The sequence below is a fragment of the Solanum pennellii genome, chromosome 5 (assembly GCF_001406875.1).
Source record: "Solanum pennellii chromosome 5, SPENNV200".
Lineage (NCBI taxonomy): Eukaryota > Viridiplantae > Streptophyta > Magnoliopsida > Solanales > Solanaceae > Solanum > Solanum pennellii.
The window spans coordinates 44,567,986-44,591,129 of NC_028641.1; the positions used below are offsets into that span (position 1 = coordinate 44,567,986).

Consider the following 23,144-nt stretch of genomic DNA (forward strand, 5'->3'; position numbering starts at 1 on the left):
AACCTCTTCTATATGGTGTAGTATAGGTGTTTTAATTGTGATGTTTGGTATGGTGTACGTGATATATTTGTGAATAATGTGGCCTTGTCAACATTACTTTCATGAATTATGATATTATCATGTTGTGACTTATGATGTTGACTTAGTGAAGTATGATTTTGATTATGTGTATGTGTAAAGTGAAAACATGTGTTCTCTTATTTTGTTATAGGTGATCATAATAGATTATAGTGATGTCTTTAGGTGTGTATACTTGATATTGAACTATGATGCTTCCTAATTGACTATATGAGTGTTGTGATGGATTATGTTGATAATTCTATAGGGATGGAAAGGATGACTTGCAATATACCTAGTTGTCCTTATGTGCTATGTGAATGTGATGGTTCATATGATAAGTTAAAGTATGTGTGTGTCTTGTTGTGGTAGAGTTGTGTCCTCCTACTTGATGCATGAAGAATATAAATATGACTCTTGACATAGTAGGATAAATCACCTTTGTCATGTGTGTATATACGTGATTGATATATGACCTTGAACAATGATAAGAGGGTAATTTATGTGGAACCTTAAACCTATATGGAAGGATATGATATGCTTGAAGTTGAAAGCCATAATGATCTTCTTATAGTTTGAATAATGGACTTAGGGGTTGGTTGGCTGGAACGACATGAAATCATCCTTATGAAAGTCATTGAGCTATCTTAGTAACCATTATATGGAATCCCTAAAGGACCCTCTTTGATAATGTGTATTATGATTTGGTTATGACTATTAGATGATATCTCTTCATTGCCACTTTATTGAATTACTCTATGAGAACAAAGGCTAGCACCGAGAGAATACGCTTGGGGACTGAATCTACTTAAGATGAGATTAGACTACAAAAAAACCCTTGATATTCCTTAACCATGTGACTACATGGGATGCATCGTAGTCTACCATTGGCAAGTAAGACACCCTCCATCGGAGTAGGGTAGACTCCGAATTCCATGCCTAACTAGAATGGTCATGTTGATTATTGTGCATTTGCATCATGTGGATACATGCTAGTGCTGGATAAGTACCATGAAGTATCGATAGTGGAATGAGATGCTATCTAGACATTGCACGAGTAGGCTTTGAAGATGCTAGTGTGTAGGTTCCCTAGGTCTTCTCCAAGACAATTATGTGAAAGTCCTTAATTGTTGAATGTCTGTTAAATAGTTTAATGAACACAGTGACTTAATTTCAAAGCATGTTGATGAAAATTTACTTATCTAGAGTAGCTTTGAGGATTGCTTAGGTAGGCTTGGAGAGGGTGTATGGGAGGTGTCTTCATGTCTTACTTAGGTGAGTCTTACTATTATTACAGGCATGGAATTTAATTGATGAAATGGGAATAATCTTATCTTAGGTAGTTTAAAGGATCACTTTTGTGTGTGTGAAGATGTTGTATAGGCGATCATTTCATACTCACTCAAGTGATCATTAAAATAACCTTTTGTAGGAGAGTCTCACATTTATGTGTCTTGAAGTGATCTTGATACTATATTGTGGAGAGTGACTTATATGCGTAGTTGGTGTTAAATGTGGCTTTTATATTTAGGTTCTGAAGTTTTCTTAAAAAAGTGCATATTCTATACAAATGTATTTTTATCATAATTTTATGCATTACACCATACTTAGTGAATTCTAGTTTACTAATTCCATATATTTTATCTTATCTTTAAAGGTGTAGGGTGCAATTGAGAGGAGTTCTTGAATTGAAGCTTGGACATTAGTATCCATTTAAGCAAAGTTTGGGTATGTCCTCAATTCTTCCGAGGACATCACTATGTATAGATTTATTTGATAAAAGTATTGTATTAGACTTAGATACTTCTACATTGCATTGTATGGGCCGTGTTCCAAGATACTAAGATGGAGACTTGAGACTTAGCTTTTCCTTATGATTTTTTATGAAATATATTTTGACGTACTATTCGATTGTGTGAAAATTTTTAATTCCGCACTACTTTTCATACATGTAGTGCAATGAATGATGTCAAAAAGACTTGTACAAGACCTCCGATAGTTCGAGAACGCCGTGCCACGAATCCAAGGATGCCCTTTCTTTTAGGTTGTACTAGCGGGTCGTGACCCATGATTTAGCTTGGTTGAGTATGAATGAGAAGATTTGCACTAAAAAGGGAATCGGCATAAAATCCATGTGATTGTTCGAGTTTGAATGTATACTTCTACACAAGTGTCGTTTAGAGTCTTAGTGCATCTCTTGATGATAAACAACAAATTTAAGTTGAGGGTGTTGATATACCGTGAGTTACGGTACTTCTAATACATTTCATGTAAGACCCCGAAAATGACTTAGGTGAACTAGATCCTAAAATGTTGGTATTGATTGTTTAAGGTCCTAAATAGGTCTACTATGTGTTATTGAGGCAGTGTCTAAGAGTTTACGTGCATTGGAAGTCAAACGTTAAAGGACTACTAAGACATTCGACGACTAAGTCACTATGTGCCTCATATGTGGTTTTATGTGTTTATGTGTGATTCATGAGGTTTTAAGGTCTTTAAATTATTTCTTATAGAATATATAGGAAGTTTGTCGAGTTTCGTGGAGTTTGGAGGTAAAACGTCGAAAAACGTCCATGACGTTTGAAAGATGTGCCTTGAAATGACCTTCTGTGTCTAAGCATATTTCGTCGAGTTTTATGTGTTCGTTTTTTATGAAATTCATGTGAGAGGTGATAAACTCATATAAAATCAAGTTTGGGTTGTAAATTTCTGGCCAAACATCCCCAAGGACCATCTAAGGGTCCGTGAGGAAGGACCCAAAAAGTGGTGCCAAGACTGTCCAAGGCTGCCCCGAACGACGTAGGCAATCGACGGCTCGTGGGAAAATTGACGCTACGTAGATGGGTGTCGTTGGTGGAGACTTGGTCTTGGGAGGGAATATCCCCATGTTGAGTCTCTGAAAGTCAACGACAGAAGGATAGGACGGTCCATTTGTGGACGAACGGTGCATCGACTGCCCAACCGTCGATGAAGTCTGTCCTGCGTGAAGCTTTACTGTTAAGTGAGGGGTGAAAAGGGAATTTCCAAATAAGAGTATTGGAGGTTCCTTAAGGGTATTTTGGGTATTTTAAGTGTGTATATAAGTCTTTAAAACTTAAAAATTTTCAATCTCCCAAATCAAAAACCCCAAGATCCCTTAGAAAATTCTTAAGACTTTATTGAAGCCAAAATTCAAGGAAGAGCTTAAATTGGAGATTTTAGTGGTGATTCTTAATCAAATTAGAGGATTAGTTTCATCAAGGTATGGATTTTTATCCTTAAAACTCTCTTCATCAAGGATCCCAACTCTCTAGAAGTTTTCAAAAGTCTTCAACTTGAATCGTCCAAATTTCATGATTTTACCATGGGTTCTTGCACTAACGATTTCTAAACATTGGATAATGATTTAATTGATCTTTTATTGATTATTTTAACCTAAATTACCTATGAACACATGAATTGGATGAACCCTAGATTTTGACTATGTTATGGGTTACTTGATATTGACTTAATGATTATGAATTCTAGTGTACATTTTTGTGGGTTATCTAATGATGCAAGAATGGTGTTAAATTGATATATAGGTGTTATTAGATTGATTAATATTTATTTAATTGATCTGGTTTCACTGATTATCAAAGTTTCTATATTGAATTATTGTTCGTGGTCATTGGTTAGGGCGTTATGGTATTGAATTGGATGATTTATCATCGAATTGAGGTGTTGAGGATGTTGTGGTGGTAAGCTTTCCTATTTCCTTAATTTTGATGTTAATTATACTTCAATTATACTAGGATTGGTATGGTCCACTTATGGTGGCGGTGTTATGTGCTTTACTTGCAATTGATGTGTTATGTATTATGATGATCATGGCCTTGTCGGCAAACTACATGAAGTAATGTGGCTATTTGTGTAGTTGATTATGTGAAGTATGATCATATATACCTATATGCTCATAATGTTAAAGTTTGTATATATTAGGAGATCATGTTAGACTATGAATATGTGCTTATATGTGTAGTCTTAGAGTTGATGCATGATTGTTCCTACTTGACTATATGAGTCTATAATGGTTATATTGATGATGTTGCAGTAATGTGTAGGGTAACATAAAGATTATAAGGGTCATCCTAAGTGCTTTAAAGAATGATATGCTATATGTGATAAGTTACAAGAATATTGTGTCTTATTTGGTAGACTTGTGTCCCTTACTTGACATATGTATAAATGTAATGATATTATGATATGTATTGACTAGGTAGGCATAGTTCACACTTGTCATGTATAAATGAAATATATTTTAGACCTTAGAGAATGTTAAGAAGGTCGTGTACGTGGTAAAGGTTCTGTTATGATTGTTAAAGTCGAAAGCTATAATGGTATCCTTCATGTAAAGTAATGGTGGAGTTAAGGTTAATTGGCTGGAACGACATCATATTATTCCTTAGGAAAGTCGTAATAAGCTATCTTAGTTGCCATTTAAAGCAAGCCCTAGTGGACCTCTTTGGAAGGGTGAATGTGATTGTGTTATGAAATAGATAAGGAACCTCTTCATGTGATCCTTTAATGTAAATTACTCTGTGAGAAACAAGGCTAGCACCGAGTGATTATATTAAGGGAAGTGTCTCTACTTGAGAATGAGACTAGAGTACAATGTACCTCTACTTGAAAATTAGTCTAGAGTGCATTAAATCCATTCATATTCCTTAACCATGTGTCCACATGGGATATGTCGTAGTTCTACCCTTTGAAAGTAGAACACCCTCATCGGAGTAAGTTAGAACTCCGGATTCCATCTCTAGCTATCATGGTCTATGTTGGTTAATTCCTACTCTAATCATATGGAATACCTATTAGCATTTAATAATTTCTATGAAGTTTAGCTGGTTGTATGGGACGCTATCTAGACATTGCACAATAGGCTTTAAAGGTATTACTGGGAGTTCCTAGGTCTTGTCCAATACCACTACTTGAATATCCTTTTTGTGATCTATGAGTACCAATGAACTAATGAACTAATGACTTATGTTATGGAGTATGTAAATGGAAAAAGTACTTTTTTAGAGTAGTTAAGGGTTGTCTAGTTAAGGTGTGAAGGGGGCGTAGGAATGATCACTTTGTATCTTACCTAGATGAATCATAAGAATGACTCTAGTTAGGGAAGATGTTGATTATGACATGATCCAAACTTAGAAAGTCTCAAGTATTATTCAGGTAGTCTTGAAGAGGTCAATCATGGACATTATCTTCTTGATCTACTTAAGTAAGTCTTTTAATAGCCTTTGATGGGGAAATGTCATAGTATCTATATGTTGATATGTTTGATGTCTTAAAGTGTGTATGTGACTCATTATAAGTAGTCTTGAGTATCATTTAGTTATGTTTAGGGAGGTTGTATAGGCGGTCTCTCTTTGTGTTGCTTAAGTGAGTCTTAGGATAGCTTTTAGTGAGGAGACTACAAGCTAGTAAGTGTTAAAATGGAAAAGAAAGCACTTCATAGTAACAATGAAGAACTTCACTGTACAGTGAAATGGAGTTACTCTAAAGTGACTCTAAAAATTATGATGTTTTGTTTAAATGTTATCTTATGTGTTTCTAAGTTGATAAATGTTGTCCTTATGATTATAATATCATTTTTAATTGAAAAGATACATATTTCTAATAAATGTCTGTTTTCATGATTTTCTTGCATTATGCCATACTTAGTACATGTGGTTGTACTAATTCCATTCTTTTATCTATCTCTATAGTTGTTGGTAGGTGAGGAGCATTTGGGAAGTATGACTTGGACCATAGCATCGCTCAAGAGAAATTGAAGTATATCCTCATTTTACTTGAGGGAATATATGTCTTTTAGGTTTTATATTAGAGTATTGTAATAGAATAGTATTTCTATATTAGTATTGTATATGGGTCGTGCCCCAAGTATCCTCATGCCTTAAGCTTGATGAGATTGAGACTTAGTATTTCCTATGACATTATATAAAAGTGATTTTTAAAGAAAATGATATGTTTTGTGAAAAGTCTTAATTCCGCACTACTTTTCATTGTGTATATGAAATTAATGATATATAAGGGATTGTACAAGACCTTCGAGAGGTCAGGTATGCCGGTTGCAATCAAAGATTTCCCCTATCTTCTAGGGTGTGGTTGTCACGATAGGAATCTAGACCCCAGACAAGACCGGCGTCGTTGACCTCTCAGAGGTCGCAGACAAGACTACATACATCATACTTACTTCTTCTAGGTTAATTTTAGCGGAAAATTTGAAACTTTTTGTTTCTTGACAAACATTTGTACATACTACTTAACATCATAGGCGTTCACAAATCAACCATCTAATAAAGAGATATTCAAATTAAAGAATCAGATCATAATTTTATTAAACGTATGTTTTTTCCAAAACAGCACTAATACAAAGTCTGAACAAAAGGGGAAACAAACACTACAGGAACATGCTCCACTAGATATAGACTACATCTACGCTAGATAATAACGGTAGACATCCTAAAAAGCATGAGGGCCTACCAAGTCCGGATGAAAGCTCCACGTTCGGATAGCTGCAACTTCAACCTGTAAGCTCTAGCGTCCACCTGTGCCTGCACCTAAAATTGTAGAATTGTATAAGATTAGTACACACTTGTACTAAGTATGGGTATATGCAAGCACACACCAAGGACATGCATGAGTAAGAACAACTCTTTGCTAACAACATGATTATGGAAAGTCAAGTCAGTGGACTTACCAAAATGGGATTAGGAGAGTTAGTGAGCTTTCCAAATTAGGATTAGGAAATTCATGCCATGAGAGTAACATGCATCATCATACTTATCATACTGCACATAGCACAGAAAATCTTACACATAGAACATATCGTTTTTCATATAGCACATAACATATTACACATAGCACATATCGTTTTGCATATAGCACATAACATATTTCATGTCATTCATTCATATGCCATGATACCTTGGAATCATGGGCTTTACATTAAGACTTCCCAAAATGAGGGCTCAACATATGGGACCTCAACTAGGGAGCCTTCTTTAGCTAAAACAGAGTCTGCTTCATTCATTCATACGTATTTTACTTCTTTCATTCATAAGATAGTGTGATCACCAGCTATACCTAGGATGTAGTTTAAGACTTTCATCGGGTTCGCTGTGCAATGATAAAGAATGACCTAGTGTCATTACTTAGGTCTAGCTCACCTCTATATTATCCAATCCTAACAGTTTTGGTATCATTCATTTCATTATGTGCATCATTTGAGGCTGGACTCATTCATTCATTGGGAACTTTAACTTTAACCGACATAGATCATGTGAGCATTATGAAAACCAGTGTCTTTCCCACACCGAAAAGAGGTGGAATCACCGGCCAAAGTGACCCAAAACATGCTAGCGTACATGGGAATTGAACCCTGCCAGATCTCTGTATTGGCAGTATAGGTTCGAATACTAGGAGATATCAGGAGACTCATACCCGGCAATGACGGACAATCTCATCTCATGAGAGTTACGTGAACCTCTGCCATTCCAAAAAGAAGGCATCACCTCTCATAGCTAGTCTATCGGTGCTCAGTATAAAGTTCCATTACATTCAACTCATACGTCACGGAATCTAGGTTCTAGTATGAGGACATCATAGCTCAATAGATTATTTCTCATCTTAGCATTAGTATTAAGTGTATTATTCTCAATACTTTCATTAGAGTGTTCTTAGAGAATGGTCTTTTTATTAACTTTACACTCTCATAGGTGAGTACGTTTTGGTAACATTCACTTAGGCTCATTTTGGTTTGATCCACACGACTTGGGGACCCAAGGTTGAGCCCTAATGCCTTCATTTTATTTTTCCTTAATTTCTCTTTTCATTTTTCGCTCATTGGGACTGAGAGGATCTGGGATCGAACCACCACAACCTAATTTTCTTTTTATTTCCTTCTCTTTAATTTCTCTCCTTTTGTCCGAGGGGGTGTGGGTTCGAACCCCCACAGCCCCACTTTAACTTTTTTCTCTTTAATTTTTCCATAAAACTGCATGCAGGTCGTGGGTTCGATCCCCACACGCCTCAACTTTTATTTTCTTTTTATTACTCCTTCAATCTGACTGAGAGGTGGTGGGTTCCAATTCCAATCCTCTCATTTCTTATTTTTTTATTTCATTTTCGGATCAAGGCACATGGGTACGAATCCCACATGCCACATTCTCTTTTTCTAACATTATTTCAATGATTTTTAACATGGTGAGATCACAGGATCGATTCTCAGTGGCCTCACATATTTTAATTCATTTTTACATAGCATGATAATCCCCTTAGCTTGGCTGAAACTCATCAACGAGATGCTGGAAATGTTTACAGCATAGTTTCTCACTTCTTTCACATTAAATGTTTAGACGTTTTAATTAGTTTTTAATGAGTTCTTTAGGTGCATTTTCATGGATTGATTTGACTATTAGTTTGAACTCAAATCAGCATTTTTACATAACTTATGAACATCACGATTTAAGCAAGTTTGTGCACATGAAATACAACCATAAACATGTAATTTTTTGAACTTGAATCCAAGATTGTATATCACAGCTACACATTGCACACCCATTATTTTTCATATAAATTCAGACAATATGCTTAATATTCACATAATTCCAAACATACACACATAAACATAATCATCATAAAAACACATTACATCCCTAATTTCTGCCAGCAAACACACCCAACCTATGATTTGATGGGAGCTAGTGACAAGGACATGCAAGAGGGAACGACCCTAGTTTTCGGAATAGATTCTTCTGAACCTTAGGGGTCTCTTGGGAAAGGTACCAAGAGAGAAGAGAATTCATACCTTTTTGACGTTCAAACCTTGACTTTCTTCCCAAAACTTTCTCCAAAGATCAGTCCGAATCCCCTCAACTTCAACACCAATTCGACGGACAAACCCTCTCTTTGCCTAACATGTTGATTAGCATTTGTTTTCTTATATTTTTGCATGAGTTCTTCAAGTGTTAAGAACTTTTGTCAATTTTCTCTTCTTGTAATTGTTTAGGCAGATAGAACTTGAAAGTGAAGAGAGAATGATCGTATGTTGAGAGATAGACGTGAGTAAGGAGAGTTTTCTTAGGTTTAGGAGTTTAGTTTAGGACTTAGTCAAATAAGGTTTAGTTAAATGGTAAAAATGTTATTTCCTTTTTATTTTAAAATCAGACAATAAATATTAATTAATTAAATAAAAAACCAATTTTAAGTAATAACAATTTAAATCATTGCTTCAACCTAGGTTCGAACCCGGGTGGAGCAAGACTTCACTTCAAAGGCAAATTTTCAGCCCTCTCTCCCCAAATTGCTCGTCCACCTTATTCATTAAATAATTTATTACATATCTAGGGTAATACGATACTACCCTTAGCCTAGAAAAAGACCATTTTACCCCTAGACCCTCCAAACTTAAGATTTCTCCTTTTTAAGTCCGATAAAGACTCATCCGAGTAAATATTCATATTCAAGAACCCTACATGGCTCGACCCAAACTTTCCTAGATCAACTAAATCCCCGAGTTAGGTAACTTGGCTTCCACAAGGGTTCTCAGGTTTGGTTCTACACTCATCAATCCGTATGAACCCGGTCTAATCGTAGGCATTCTAGGCACATTAAGCATTATTTAGCATAACCATTTTTAGGGTTGTTACATTATCCCCCCCCCCCCTTAAGAACATTCGTCCCCGAATTACACTACTAAATATCTAGCATAATGCCAGTCAGATGATAACATAAATACTATTTACAAATAAGCAATAGCAACAAAGAAAGATAAGGAATTTTAGACTTAAGAGTAGGAAGTCTAACCTCAAGTGCTGAAAAGATGAGGGTAGCGGGACGTCATATCATCCTCGTCCTCCCACGTAGAACCCTCAACAAGGTGATTCCTCCACAATACCTTCATTGTGGCAACCTCCTTTTTCCTAAGCCGCCTGACCTGTCTGTCTAAAATCTCAACAGGTACCTCCTCATGGGACAATTTTTCATCAACCCCCAAACCATCAACAGGTAAAATCGATGATGGATCACCTAGGCACTTTTTTAACATAGAGACATGAAAGACTGGATGAACAGAATCTAGATCCGCAGGCAATGCCAACTCATAGTCCACCTCACCCACACGCTGTAGGATCTCATATAGCCCAACATACCTCGGATTCAACTTCCCTTTCCTGCCAAACCTCATCACCCCCTTCATATGTGATCTCTTCAAATAGACCTGGTCACCAACATCAAACTCTAAGGGTCGTTTCCAGTTGTGTGCATAGGATTTCTTCTGACTGTAAGCACTAGCCATCCTATCCCTAATCACCCTGACCTTTTCTAAGGCCTCTTGAATGATCTCTGGACCCAAGATGGATGACTCTCCAACCTCGAACCACCAACTGGAGACCTACATATCCTACCATACAGTGTCTCAAACGGTGCAATCCCAATCCTAGAGTGATAGCTATTATTATACGAGAAATGTATCAAAGGCAGATGGTCGTCCCAGCAACCCCTGAAGTCAATCACACACGCCCTCAACATATCCTCCAATGTCTGAATGGTGCACTCTTCCTGCCCATCATTCTGAGGATGAAAGGCAGTACTAAGCTTCACCTATGTGCCTAAGATCTTCTGGAAGGATCTCAAGAAATGTGAAGTGAATTGAGCTCCTCTATCTGAAATGATAGACAAAGGAATCCCGTGCCCTCTCACAATCTCATCAATGTAGAGTCTCGCATAATACTCGGCACTGTAATTAGACTTCACAGGGATAAAGTGGGCAGACTTAGTCGTCCTGTCCACAATAACCCATATGGATTCATGTTGTCTCTTAGTCTTCGGAAGTCCAACGTCAACATCAAAACCTTGATCATCTGACTAACACCGCCAGGCTTAAGATGTTCTGCCTTAACCTGTCGACTATTAGGACATTTAGCCACGTATTCTGCAATGTCCTTCTTCATGCCATCCCACCAATAGATTTGCTTATGATCATGATACATCTTAGTGGAACCTAGATGTATGGAATATTTGGAACCATGGGCCTCTGCAATGATCCTTGTCCTCAAATCATCCACATCTGGTACACATAGCCTGTCCTAGTACCTAAGTATGACATCATCTCCCAAAGCAAAAGACTCATTCATCTTAACCAACGCTGAGTCCTTCAGCTCCATCAACACAGGATCAAGATGCTGACCCTCTTTGAGTTCAACTACTAAGGATGATTCACAATTAGGATGAACTGAAACACCCCTACTAGTAGAGTCAACTAACCACACACCCAGTCTATCCAGTCTATGTATATCATTCACCAACTCCTTCTTCTCATCCTCAACGTGAGTTGTACTTCCCATGATCATCCTACTTAAAGCATCAACTACAATATTAGCCTTACCTAGATGGTAGTGGACATTCATGTCATAGTCCTTCAATAGCTGCAACCATCTCCGCTCACATAGATTCAACTCCCTCTTTGTGAACACGTACTGGAGACTCTTGTGGCCTGTGAACACATCCACATGAACCCCATACAAGTAGTGCCTCCACGGCTTCAGTGCAAACACCACAACTGCCAACTCCAGGTCATGAGTGGAATAATTCTTTTCATGGACTGCATAAGAACACAACCCAAACTAACCCTAGATGCATCACAATACACAGTGTAATTCTCATCAAACTTAGGCAAAGTAAGAATGGGGCTGAAGTGAGTCTATCCTTGAGCTCGTAGAAACTCTTCTTACAAGCCTTCGTCCATTCAAACTTGGACTTCTTCTTAGTCAAAGATGTCAGTGAGGCAGCAATGGAAGAAAAACCCTCCACGAACTTGCGATAATAACCAGCCAATCCCAAGAAGCTACGAATATCTGTGGGAGTAGGAGGTTTTGGCTTGTTCTTAACAACTTTAGTATTCCTGGGATCTACCTCTACACCTTTGTCGGACACAACATGACCCAAGAAGGTCACTAATCTTAGCCAGAATTCACACTTGCTGAATTTGGCATACAACAAGTGTTTTCTAAGTACCTGCAAGGTTAGTCTCAAATGTCGTTCATGCTCTTCCTTGGTCTTAGAGTAGATGAGAATGTCATCAATGAATACTATGACGAAGGAGTCAAGGTATTCACGGAAGACCCTGTTCATGAGATCCATAAATGCAGCAGGTGCATTCGTGAGATCAAATGACATAACTAGGAACTAATAATGACCATAATGGGTACGAAAGGCTATCTTTGGGATATCTCCATCCCTAACCCTGAGCTAATGTTACCCTGAACGAAGATCAACCTTTAAGAAGAAACTAGACCCATGGAGTTGTCAAACAAGTCATCTATTCTGGGAAGTGGATACTTATTCTTGATAGTGACTTTGTTGAGCAGTCGATAATCGATACACATTCTAAGGGTTCCATCTTTCTTTTTCATAAATAACACTGGAGAGCCCTAAGGGGATATACTCGGCTGAATGAAACCCTTATCAGTGAGATCTTTTAAATGTAGCTTCAACACTTTGAGTTCAGCTTAAGACATTCTATAAAGAGGGATTGAAATTGAAACAGTATCGAGTTCTAAGTTGATACAAAGGTCAATCTCTCGAAGGGAGGAACTCCAGGCAAATCATCAGGAAATACATGTTGGAACTCATTCACTACAGGCACTGAGTCTATGGCAGAAATGTCATGATCTTAATCATTAACACTCACAAGATGACACAATAACCCCTTGGACAGCATTTTATTGGCCTTAAGGTTCAAAATCAAGCGATTAGGATGACTCCAGTTGTACCCCTTCCAGACTAGCTTTCTTCATTAGGGAAATGAAATCCTACAACCCTACTACGACAATCCATACAAGCATAACAACTATGAAGCCAGTCCATACCAAGAATAACATCAAAAACATGGATGGGTAACTCAACCAAATGTGCACATATTGTCTTACCACATACAACTATTGGGCAATCCTTGTATACTCTATCAGTTCTTACATTTTCTCCTAAATGTGTACTAACCACTATAGGATCATGCAGAACTTCAGACAATATCTCAAAAGTGAAAGCAAGCAAAGGAGTTACGAAGGAACGAATATACCCTTGGATGAACTTAACTCCCTTGGATGAAGAGTCCTTTCTTAAACCTGGGCTTATCCCTCATTTCAGTACTACTCTTCCTTGAAAAAATCTTCTCAGCTTGCCTTCACTTGTTCCCTGCTCTAGTATGCTTCCTCTTCCTGCTTTCCTCCCCTTGTTGGACATGGACCATAAGCCTGGAATGGTCCATGCTATCATGAAGCATAGATGACCTACATTCCTCCTCGAGATTCTCAGCAATCTTATATCCAGTGTAAACGGGAGGATTCACCCTCGTGAAGTCCCTTTACCTGCTAGCCATGGTGCTGGAAGGTGTGTTCTCCCTGGAAACACCTCGTTACTCCGCCTGGGCTGTCATAGCCTGATCTTGTAAAGTGATGGCTTGGGCCATCTGTACCAAGGTTGTCCTCACTTATCCCTCTGTCAACCCAGTTGGGTTAACATGCATCTCCATTCCAGGAGCTGGCTGGGGAGGAACTTGATTTACCCCAGCAGCTGCTCCTCCAATCCCTTCGCCTGCGTTTCTCCTCGTATTCATCTTTATGGATCTCAAGAGTTGATGTTAGATACGCCCTTAACACCAAGAAATCAGACTTTATTAGAAGGCACGATAAGATCAGAAGAAGGGAATTTTCCTACGCATCATGTTTCTCTAATTCAGGATAGTGGTGCCCTTCACTACCATGACTTAGAAACTACTCAATGTGGTTGATGTGAACTTATTATCCTCATAATTTAACCTACTGCTCTGATATTATCCTATCCTAACAGTTTTGGTATCATTCATTTCATTATGTGCATCATTTGAGGCTGGACTCATTTATTCATTGGGAACTTTAACTTTAACCGACATAGATCATGTGAGCATTATGAAATCCAGTGTCTCCCTCACACCGAAAAGAGGTGGAATCACCGGCCAAAGTGACCCAAAACATGCTAGCGTACATGGGAATTGAACCCCGCCAGATCTCTGTATTGGCAGTATAGGTTCGAAGACTAGGAGATATCAGGAGACCCATACCCGGCAATGACGGACAGTCTCATCTCATGAGAGTTATGTGAACCTCTGCCCTTCAAAAAAGAAGGCATCACCGCTCATAGCTAGTCTATCGGTGCTCGGTATAAAGTTCCACTACATTCAACTCATACGTCACGGAAGATGGGTTCTAGTATGAGTACATCATAGCTCAATAGATTATTTCTCATCTCATCATTATTATTAACTGTAATATTCTCAATACTTTCATTAAAGTGTTCTTAGAGACTGGTCTCTTTATTAACTTTACACTCTCATAGGTGAGTACGTTTTGGTAACATTAACTTAGGCTCATTTGAGATTGCTCTCATCGTTTACATTAGCCTCTTATCATATTATCACAACATTCATTACCTTTAGCACATTTGCTCTTCATAATTACCCACACCTTATTACGTGAATGTTCATTTCATCATATGCCAATGCACTTGGCCATTTACTGTGTCTCACACTCTTACTTAACCCTTCTAGAATTTTATCATTTCGTTGTTCATTTCATCATATGTCAATGCACTTGGCCATTTAGTGTGTTTCACACTCTTACTTAACCCTTCTATGGTTTCATCATTTCATTGTTCATTTCATCATTTCAGTACATACATCGTAGGTTCACTTACTTTTAAACGTATGCTAAACTTATGGGTCTATACATACAAGCCATGAGACTTCATACATAGTTCGTTTAAGTGATTCATATATTCCTAAGATCATGTGGTACAAGAATTATGCATCTTGTATATATGCCAAGATCTCGGTTTCGATCTAAGTAGGCAGCATTATTTTTGAACATTTAATTCACGTATGACTTATGTATCCATACGGAATTAAGGCAAAGGAACCCGATTTCGAATCCCTTGGACAACACTTACATTTTTATTTATTTTGGTTTGATCCACACGGCATGGGGACCCAAGGTCGAGCCCGAACGCCTTCATTTTACTTTTCCTTAATTTCTTTCTTCATTTTTCGCTCATTGGGACTGAGAGGATGTGGGATCGAACCACCACAACCTAATTTTCTTTTTATTTCCTTCTCTTTAATTTCTCTCCTTTTGTCCGAGGGGGTGTGGGTTCGAACCCCCACAGCCCCACTTTAATTTTTTTCTCTTTATTTTTCCTTGGTTCTGCCTAGAGGTCGTGGGTTCGATTCCCACACGCCTCAACCTTTTATTTTTCTTTTTATTACTCCTTAAATATGATTGAGAGGTGGTGGGTTCGAATCCCACTCCTCTCATTTCTTTTTTTTTTTATTTCATTTTCGGATCAAGGCACATGGGTTCGAATCTCACATGCCACATTCTCTTTTTTTTCACATTATTTCAATGACTTTTAACATGGTGAGGTCACGGGATCGATTCTCAGTGGACTCACATATTTTAATTCATTTTTACATAGCATGATAATCCCGTAAGGTTGGCCGAAACTCATAAACAAGATGCGGGAAATTTTTACAGCATAGTTTGTCACCTCTTTCACATTAAATGTTTTGACATTTTAAGTAGTTTTTAGTGAGTTCTTTAGTTGCATTTTCATGGATTCATTTGACTATTAGTTTGCACTCAAATCAGCATTTTTATATCACTTATGAACATCATGATTTAAGCAAGTTTCTGCACATGAAATACAACCATAAACATGTCAATTTTTTAACTTGAATCCAAGAGTGTATATCACGGCTACACATTGCACACACACCATTTTTCACTTAATTTCGGACAACATGCTTAATATTAACATAATTCTAAACATACACACATTAACATAATCATCACGAAAACACATTACATCCCTAATTTCTACCAGCAAACATACCCAACCTATGATTCGATGGGAGCTAGTGAGAAGGACATGTAACGAGGAACAACCCTAGTTCTTGGAATAGATTCGTCAAAACCTTAGGGATCTCTTGGGAAAGGGACCAAGAGAGAAGAGAACCCATACATTTTTGATGTTCAAACCTTGACTTGCTGCCCAAAACTTTCTCCAAAGATCACGTCCAAATCCCCTCAACTTCAACACCAATTCGACGGACAAACCCTCTCTTTGCCTAACATGTTGATTAGCATTTGTTTTCTTATATTTTCGCGTGAGTTCTTCAAGTGTGAAGAACTTTGGTCAATTTTCTCTTCTTGTAATTGTTTAGGCAGAGAGAACGTGAAAGAGAAGAGACAATGATCGTGTGTTGAGAGATAGACGTGAGTTAGGAGAGTTTTCTTAGGTTTAGGAGTTTAGTTTAGGATTTAGTCAAGTAAGGTTTAGTTAAATAATAAAAATCTAATTTCCCTTTATTTTAAATCAGCCAATAAATATTAATTAATTAAATTAGTTACCAATTTAAATAAAAACAATTTAAATCATTGCTTTCACCTAGGTTCGAACCCGGGTGGAGCAAGTCTTTACTTCAAAGGCAAATTTTCGGCTCTCTCCCCAAATTGCCCCTCCACCTTATTTATCAAATAATTAATTACATATTTAGGGTAATTATGATACTACCCTTAGCCTGGAAAAAGACCATTTTACCCCTAGACCCTCCAAACTTAGGATTTCCCCTTTTTAAGTCCGATAAAGACTCATCCGGGTAAATCATCATATTCAGGAGCCCTACATGGCTGGACCCAAACTTTCCTAGCTCAACTAAATCCACGTGTTAGTTGGCTTGGCTGCCACAAGGGTTCAGAGGTCTGGTCCTACGCGCATCAATCCGTGTGAACTCGGTCTAATCGTAGGCATTCTAGACACATTAAGAATTATTTAGCATAGCCATTTTTAGAGTTGTTACTCTGGTTTCGGGATGTGACATTTCATTTAAGAGTTATGTGTTTCTAGGGACATTTTGTATTAACAATTATATGTATTGTGTTATATTTACAGGAAATAGGATTGGACGAGGTCGAGAGAGAAGAACAACTAGAATTCAGCAGAAGGAGCCACCCACAAAGGTGACCTACGAACCATAGGTCCACTCCAAGTCTATTGTAGGTAGGCATAGAATGATCATCAGGTAATTCAGACTAAGTCTTGAACTAAGGAGGCAAGTGACGTAGCACATGTCAACCCATGGGCCATCCGACACATTCATCGATGGATTAGAGAGTTTGGAGTTCCAGTACGTGATAAAAAAGTTCTAACTGTGGAGCCACGAAAGGGACCCACGAATCGTAGGTCAACACTTTGACCATTCGTATCTGGGAGGTGAAGGTTCCAGCTCATGTATAATAATTTTAATGTATTGGGCTACAGAAGGGATTTGTGGGCCGTACGTCGAGCTATAGTCCACCAGTCACCCTCGTAGTTCTAAGTCGCGTCCAGAAGTTTTATTTCCTTATTTTGTTTCCTCACTAAAACATTTTATGCATTAATTCACCCCACAAAAAGTGTGGCCTAAACTGTCAAAAAGTGTGGTCTTTGGTCAAAGGCCACACACAATGACTTTGGGCAACACTTTGATGGGGTGGTCAAAAGAGGCGTAACCTTTGATCTAAGGCAACACTTTTCTAGCGTCACTATAATTGTCACGCTTAAAAAATGTGGCCTATTACATAACGCATACTACACTTTTCACACACCATTAAGCAACAGTTTCCCATCATAAAGCTACACATATAAAGTGTGGCTTTTCAATTAAGCCACATTTTAAAAACTTGGCTTCCAAATTTGTGAAAGGTAACCTTTGCTTATTATATTCTAATTTTCTGGGTAAAATATCACATTTTTACATATCATTTCATCGTTATTCCAAGCTCAATAAACTGTAACATATTTTGATGATAAGAAAATCTAAATTAGCTAATAAATATTTAAAAATGATCAAATTTGTATATACCTGCAATGGACTTCACTTAGACAGGTACCAAGCATACTAATAAAACATATGAGTCAAAAAGACGCTAACAATCAACTTTACAAATTGAAGTGAAAGTATTCATATTGTATCATTAAAGATAAACATCCTAATTATCTAAATTCTTTGGCATGCGCATCTATTGATCAAATTTACATTCTTCCACCATTGTCAATTACATCACCATTCACCCGTATTCTCCTAAACACAAAAAAAGAAACTAATTTAATAATTAGATAGAAATCAATCAATTTTAACTCATAAAAAGTTTGGTAAAGAATGCTTCTATCTCGTAAAAATTAACTCATCTCAAAGTAAATGATGATAACCAATAGGCAGAACGAAAAAATCCCCAAGGTACTAGCGTAATGACTACAAAAACATTGATTTATTTGTTCTTCAGGAATTGTCTACCAAATATATACTCTCTTATTAGGAAACCTTAGATGAACCTTCTCATTTTCTTTAAATCCTAGATAACCCTTTTTCTGTTAACTTTCTAGTTTTATGAGTAGCTGATTTTACCTAATGTTAGTCAGGAGATCCATTTCAATGTAAAGAAACATTGTACTTGAAACTGACAGGGATTTTTACGATATTTACACATCTTGCACTCACTTTTTGTTGAAAGACCGAATATCAGACTCAACATAGCAATCTTTAAAATGAATTTCAATAGTTGTTCACTTTATTTGTAACCCCTGAACCTAGCTTATTTATTGATTTTTTTTCTTTTCCGCTAAGCTTAAATCATACTCCGTCCCATTTTATGTGGCAACATTTGACCCGGCACGGTGTTTAAGAAATAATGAAGACTTTGAAATGTTTACCAAATTGCCCTGCAAAATAAGACTTATTTTTTTCTCCTCATAAATGTATTAGAAAATTAAGTGGGACCAATAAGAGTAAAAGAGAAATTATACATTTAAATACAGTACCATATAAGGAAATGTAATATTATTTTTGGGACTGACCAAAAAGGAAATGGTGCCACATAAAATGGGACGAAGGGAGTACTTTACTTGTATAACAACAAACACTTAAACTTTTTCCTCTCTTCCTACACATAGTTTTCCTCTCTTCCTAAACATGATCTGGGGAAGTTGTTCATTAAGGAAAGATAGTATCACATAGGACAAAGTTTCCATATAATAACAAGCTCAAGTTGCGCAAATTCAGACAAGGCAAATTCTGGGAAGTTTTGAGATTTTACCTATATATGATTTACATTTTAGGTTGACTTGCATATGCACAACCCAATTCAACATAAAACCAAATTGGAATTTTCCTATTTAGAGACTAAAGACTAGATAAGAGACAAAAGAGTAGCCTTCCTCACCATCCTATGCATAGATTTAAAGACACAAACATCCACTTTGATTGTATTGAAAGGCATAAATATCTCAAGTATTTGTTATGATCCTATAGAACAAAACATTTATGCCACATCACATTCTCCTTTTAGAATTTTGTTAAATTAAACCTTAACCACTAGTTAATATAACAACAACAACAACATACCCAATATAAGAGAGTGTAAGCAAACCTTACTCCTATCTCAATTTAGCTAAGCCAAAAAAAGTGCATGTATGAACAAGAACATATATTATACCTGAATACCATTAGGTGAACAACAAGCACCGAGAACTCAGACTTGAAACTCAATCTCTTTAATGATTTCAGGCTTGAAAAATAGATCATATGACTAAACCAAAAGCTGATATATCTGTAGGTTAATCATCTTACACCTACTTCTTTTACTTATGCTGATAGATGCTTATATATTATGATACTCAAATCTATGTTCTGGCAGATCAACCATTTGGGTCATCAATTTTTGCTTCAGTAAGTCTTCTGTTCACAAACTATTATATCACTGGAGAAATTATATGTTTTTCCTAAGGTTCACATTGTATATCCTCTCTGACTTTCACTTGACATGGCATTTAAATGAATTTTCTAGGTGAGTTTATTTTGAATTAACCTCTGAGGAAAGCGTGAGAGATTAGATTGCTAGGACTCTAAAAAACATGTTGCCTTTATGCACCTGCACCTTCTGTCATTTTGTATCTTCATAATCTAAGATACTCGGTGTGGACTACAAAAAAATTCTCACTATTGGAAGACTCAACATATTATCACCTTTAACTCATCAATACCTATATTTATGGCAAACAGTTCTACGGTATTTGTACACTTTAAAGGTCTACCAATAAAAACATAAGTAACCAACCATGATAACATTCAGACAAGTCACTCAAGCCATACTCTCATTAGGTTAGTGGATCAAAAAAAATCTTTCAACAAGATGTAGTCTAATTAGGAGAGTCAACAGGGAAAAAAAGATAAGAGAAGCTTGATAAGAGCCACCTGAAGACAACCACATCATAAAGGGAGACCTTGTATTTCTATATCAAGCACCTCTACAACAACAAAGCCACTTACATCATAATAAATAATTGATACTTTACCTTTGAATACAACAAGCACTTCTATGAACTTCAAATATAGGAAAACAGTAGTTACGAGTCAAGCATCTCATGAAACCGTCATAACGAGAATTATATGTACAAGACATTCAAATGCCACCAATAGGAACAATACTGCCATAACAATCGAAGACATGAAAAAAAATATATTTTTCAGCAGCTCTGCAAATTCTAATTTCCTGGTCTCCTATTAAAATGTTTCCATCTCCAAAAGAACAAATGCAAATATTGTGTAACAAAATTTAGCTAAAACGTACACACACTTCATCACAAAGAAAATTCGTAGCATGCCTCATTTGGAACTTCAGTTCTAACTCCTATAATTAGAGAAAACGACACATACATATGGATACATTTGCTAATTATAATAAAAACAACGTATAAAAGATTAGCCTTTACATGTACAAGCACAAAAACTTAAGGAGGTTTCAAAGAATACTGCTCTAGAACTAATTGCAGTTGCAAAAGTAGAAATAAGTGTTCTTAGTTTATAAGCAAGATCATTTGAATTGTGAAAAAAATTTCTCCATTAATGAAGACTAACAGTGCAAATCAGATTTCAGAATTTTCTGGGATGATTACTTCAGAACTCAAATGAAGATTCTTAGCTTATAATTGACAACCTCATACTGTAAAACGTATTGGAAAAGATTAATGTATTTATGTTTGTAACAAAGCTCAATGCAGGCCATTCAAGTTCCAATATTAAGGAATTCCATTCACCTTCCGTAATAGAGAAGCAAGAATGTGATCAACTCACTTATGTTCCTTGAAGTCAATGGACTCTTTGCTGGGCTTAGTTTAAAACGTTTTACAATCACTTTCAGAATCCAATGCAAACGAAATTTATTCAATAACATCAACATAATAAAATTATAGTAAATATGAAAGAAACTGGCATTAAAAGCTGCAAGACTAATCGTTGATTTACAGATTCTTACTAAGATTTTGTGTGAATAGAGGGATACAAGCAGTCAAACTTAGAACAATTTTTTTAGCACATATTCATGTATTTATACACATAGCACAGGTCAACTTCATCAAAAAGACATATACATACACTCAGGTCTAAACTCCTGTGTTTCAAATTGACATATAGTTTACAATGGATCATAATCAGAAATTTAATATTATAGTAGCTTTAATAATTTTTTTTGTTTACATTCAAGCCCTTGAAAGGAACTGAATAATAAAATAAACTTGTTGTCTATTACTCTATATTCCCCTGTTTCTTGCCTTTCTTATTAACCACATGCTTCGACAGTAGAAATAATATTGTTTGTAGTTCATATAATGGTCATAAGTATCGAAAATACAAACTCAATCACAAGATATGGAAATGAGTAGAACTATAGTTTACTCTATCAGTTCTTAATTAAAGACCCATTTTGCAAAGTTGAAAACAAACAAAAATAGAGATTATTGAACAATTCACATATAAATCTGAAAAATATGTTAAACTTTTGGTAGAAATTTAACTGAATGTTCAAATTCTCCAAGTAAAGAACATAGAGAATAATTACTCTCACAAACAAATACACTATCATTGAAGGGTCTAACAGTGCAGAAATTTCAGATATTGCTAAAACTTATAAAAACGACTGAAACCCTACCTGAGATAAAGTTTCTGAAATGAGATGAATATTACTGTTCTTCATCCTCTAAAGCAAAATCGTTATGGACCACCGAACCCTTGACTCTTGACCTCCCCAACTAACCTACGCACCACCTCTTCCTATAGAATCCAGGAGAAACCTTATTTTCTCTCCATTTCCAGGAAAAAAAACCAACAATTTCTACACATGTTCTTCTACAAACAATAAGTGTTGTCTTGAATTGGTGTGGTTATTATAGTGGCAGATATGGAATTCCTCGATTGAGGAAGTTACAAGCAAACATTGATAAAGTTACAACGGAGAATTTTTGTGGTGGTAATTAGAAAGGAGAGGATGTATTACAACGGAGAATTATTTTTTGCCAATTATAAATTGGAAGGAGTCTTAAATATATTTGGGGGTGGGGGGGGGGGGGAATACATTATTTTGGTGAAATTTTTTGGAAAATTATAAGGCCATACTTGTAAATGTTGTTATAATAATTATAAAAATATCACACTTTATATGCGTAGTCATATATATACATATGCATTGCTAATTATTAAACACTTCGAAAGTCCATAACCTAATCTAGAGTCTCACATGTTGAAAAGGTTAGTAACACTGTTTTAAGGCCTACAATAATGTATATAAACCATTTAGAAAGTTTTAGAGTCAAAACGTCAAGGAACGTCCATGATGTCTGGAGACAAGTGAAATAGGTGTCGGTATGCCTTGGCATGTTTCATGGGGTTTTAGAAGTCGGAATTTAATGAAATTTGGTATAAAGGTGTTAAACATATATTAAGTGTGTTTAGGGTCGAATGGTCTGGGTAAGATTCCCCAAGGACCACCTTAGGGGACCTTGAGGAGGACCCTTCCAAATTGACCAAAAGCTGTCAAATGACAGTGCCAACCTACGAGCCAAACGATAGATCGTTGTCTAGGAGATGAGGCATCGATGGCTTCCGATGGTGGAGCCTTATTAATTTTTCAAAGGCCCAAAAAATAGGCTCTATGTCGCAA

The 23,144-nt window shown here is 36.5% G+C and overlaps 1 long non-coding RNA gene across 1 annotated transcript; it reads right to left on the bottom strand.

Annotated features, from left to right (window-relative positions):
* Nucleotides 1-17,985: 17,985 nt before the first annotated feature.
* LOC107018742 lies at nucleotides 17,986-22,508 on the bottom strand. Its single transcript, XR_001456661.2, has 2 exons — nucleotides 22,137-22,508; nucleotides 17,986-18,235 (listed from the first exon to the last, which is right to left on the bottom strand). It is a non-coding gene; the product is annotated as an uncharacterized LOC107018742 (long non-coding RNA).
* Nucleotides 22,509-23,144: the final 636 nt, after the last annotated feature.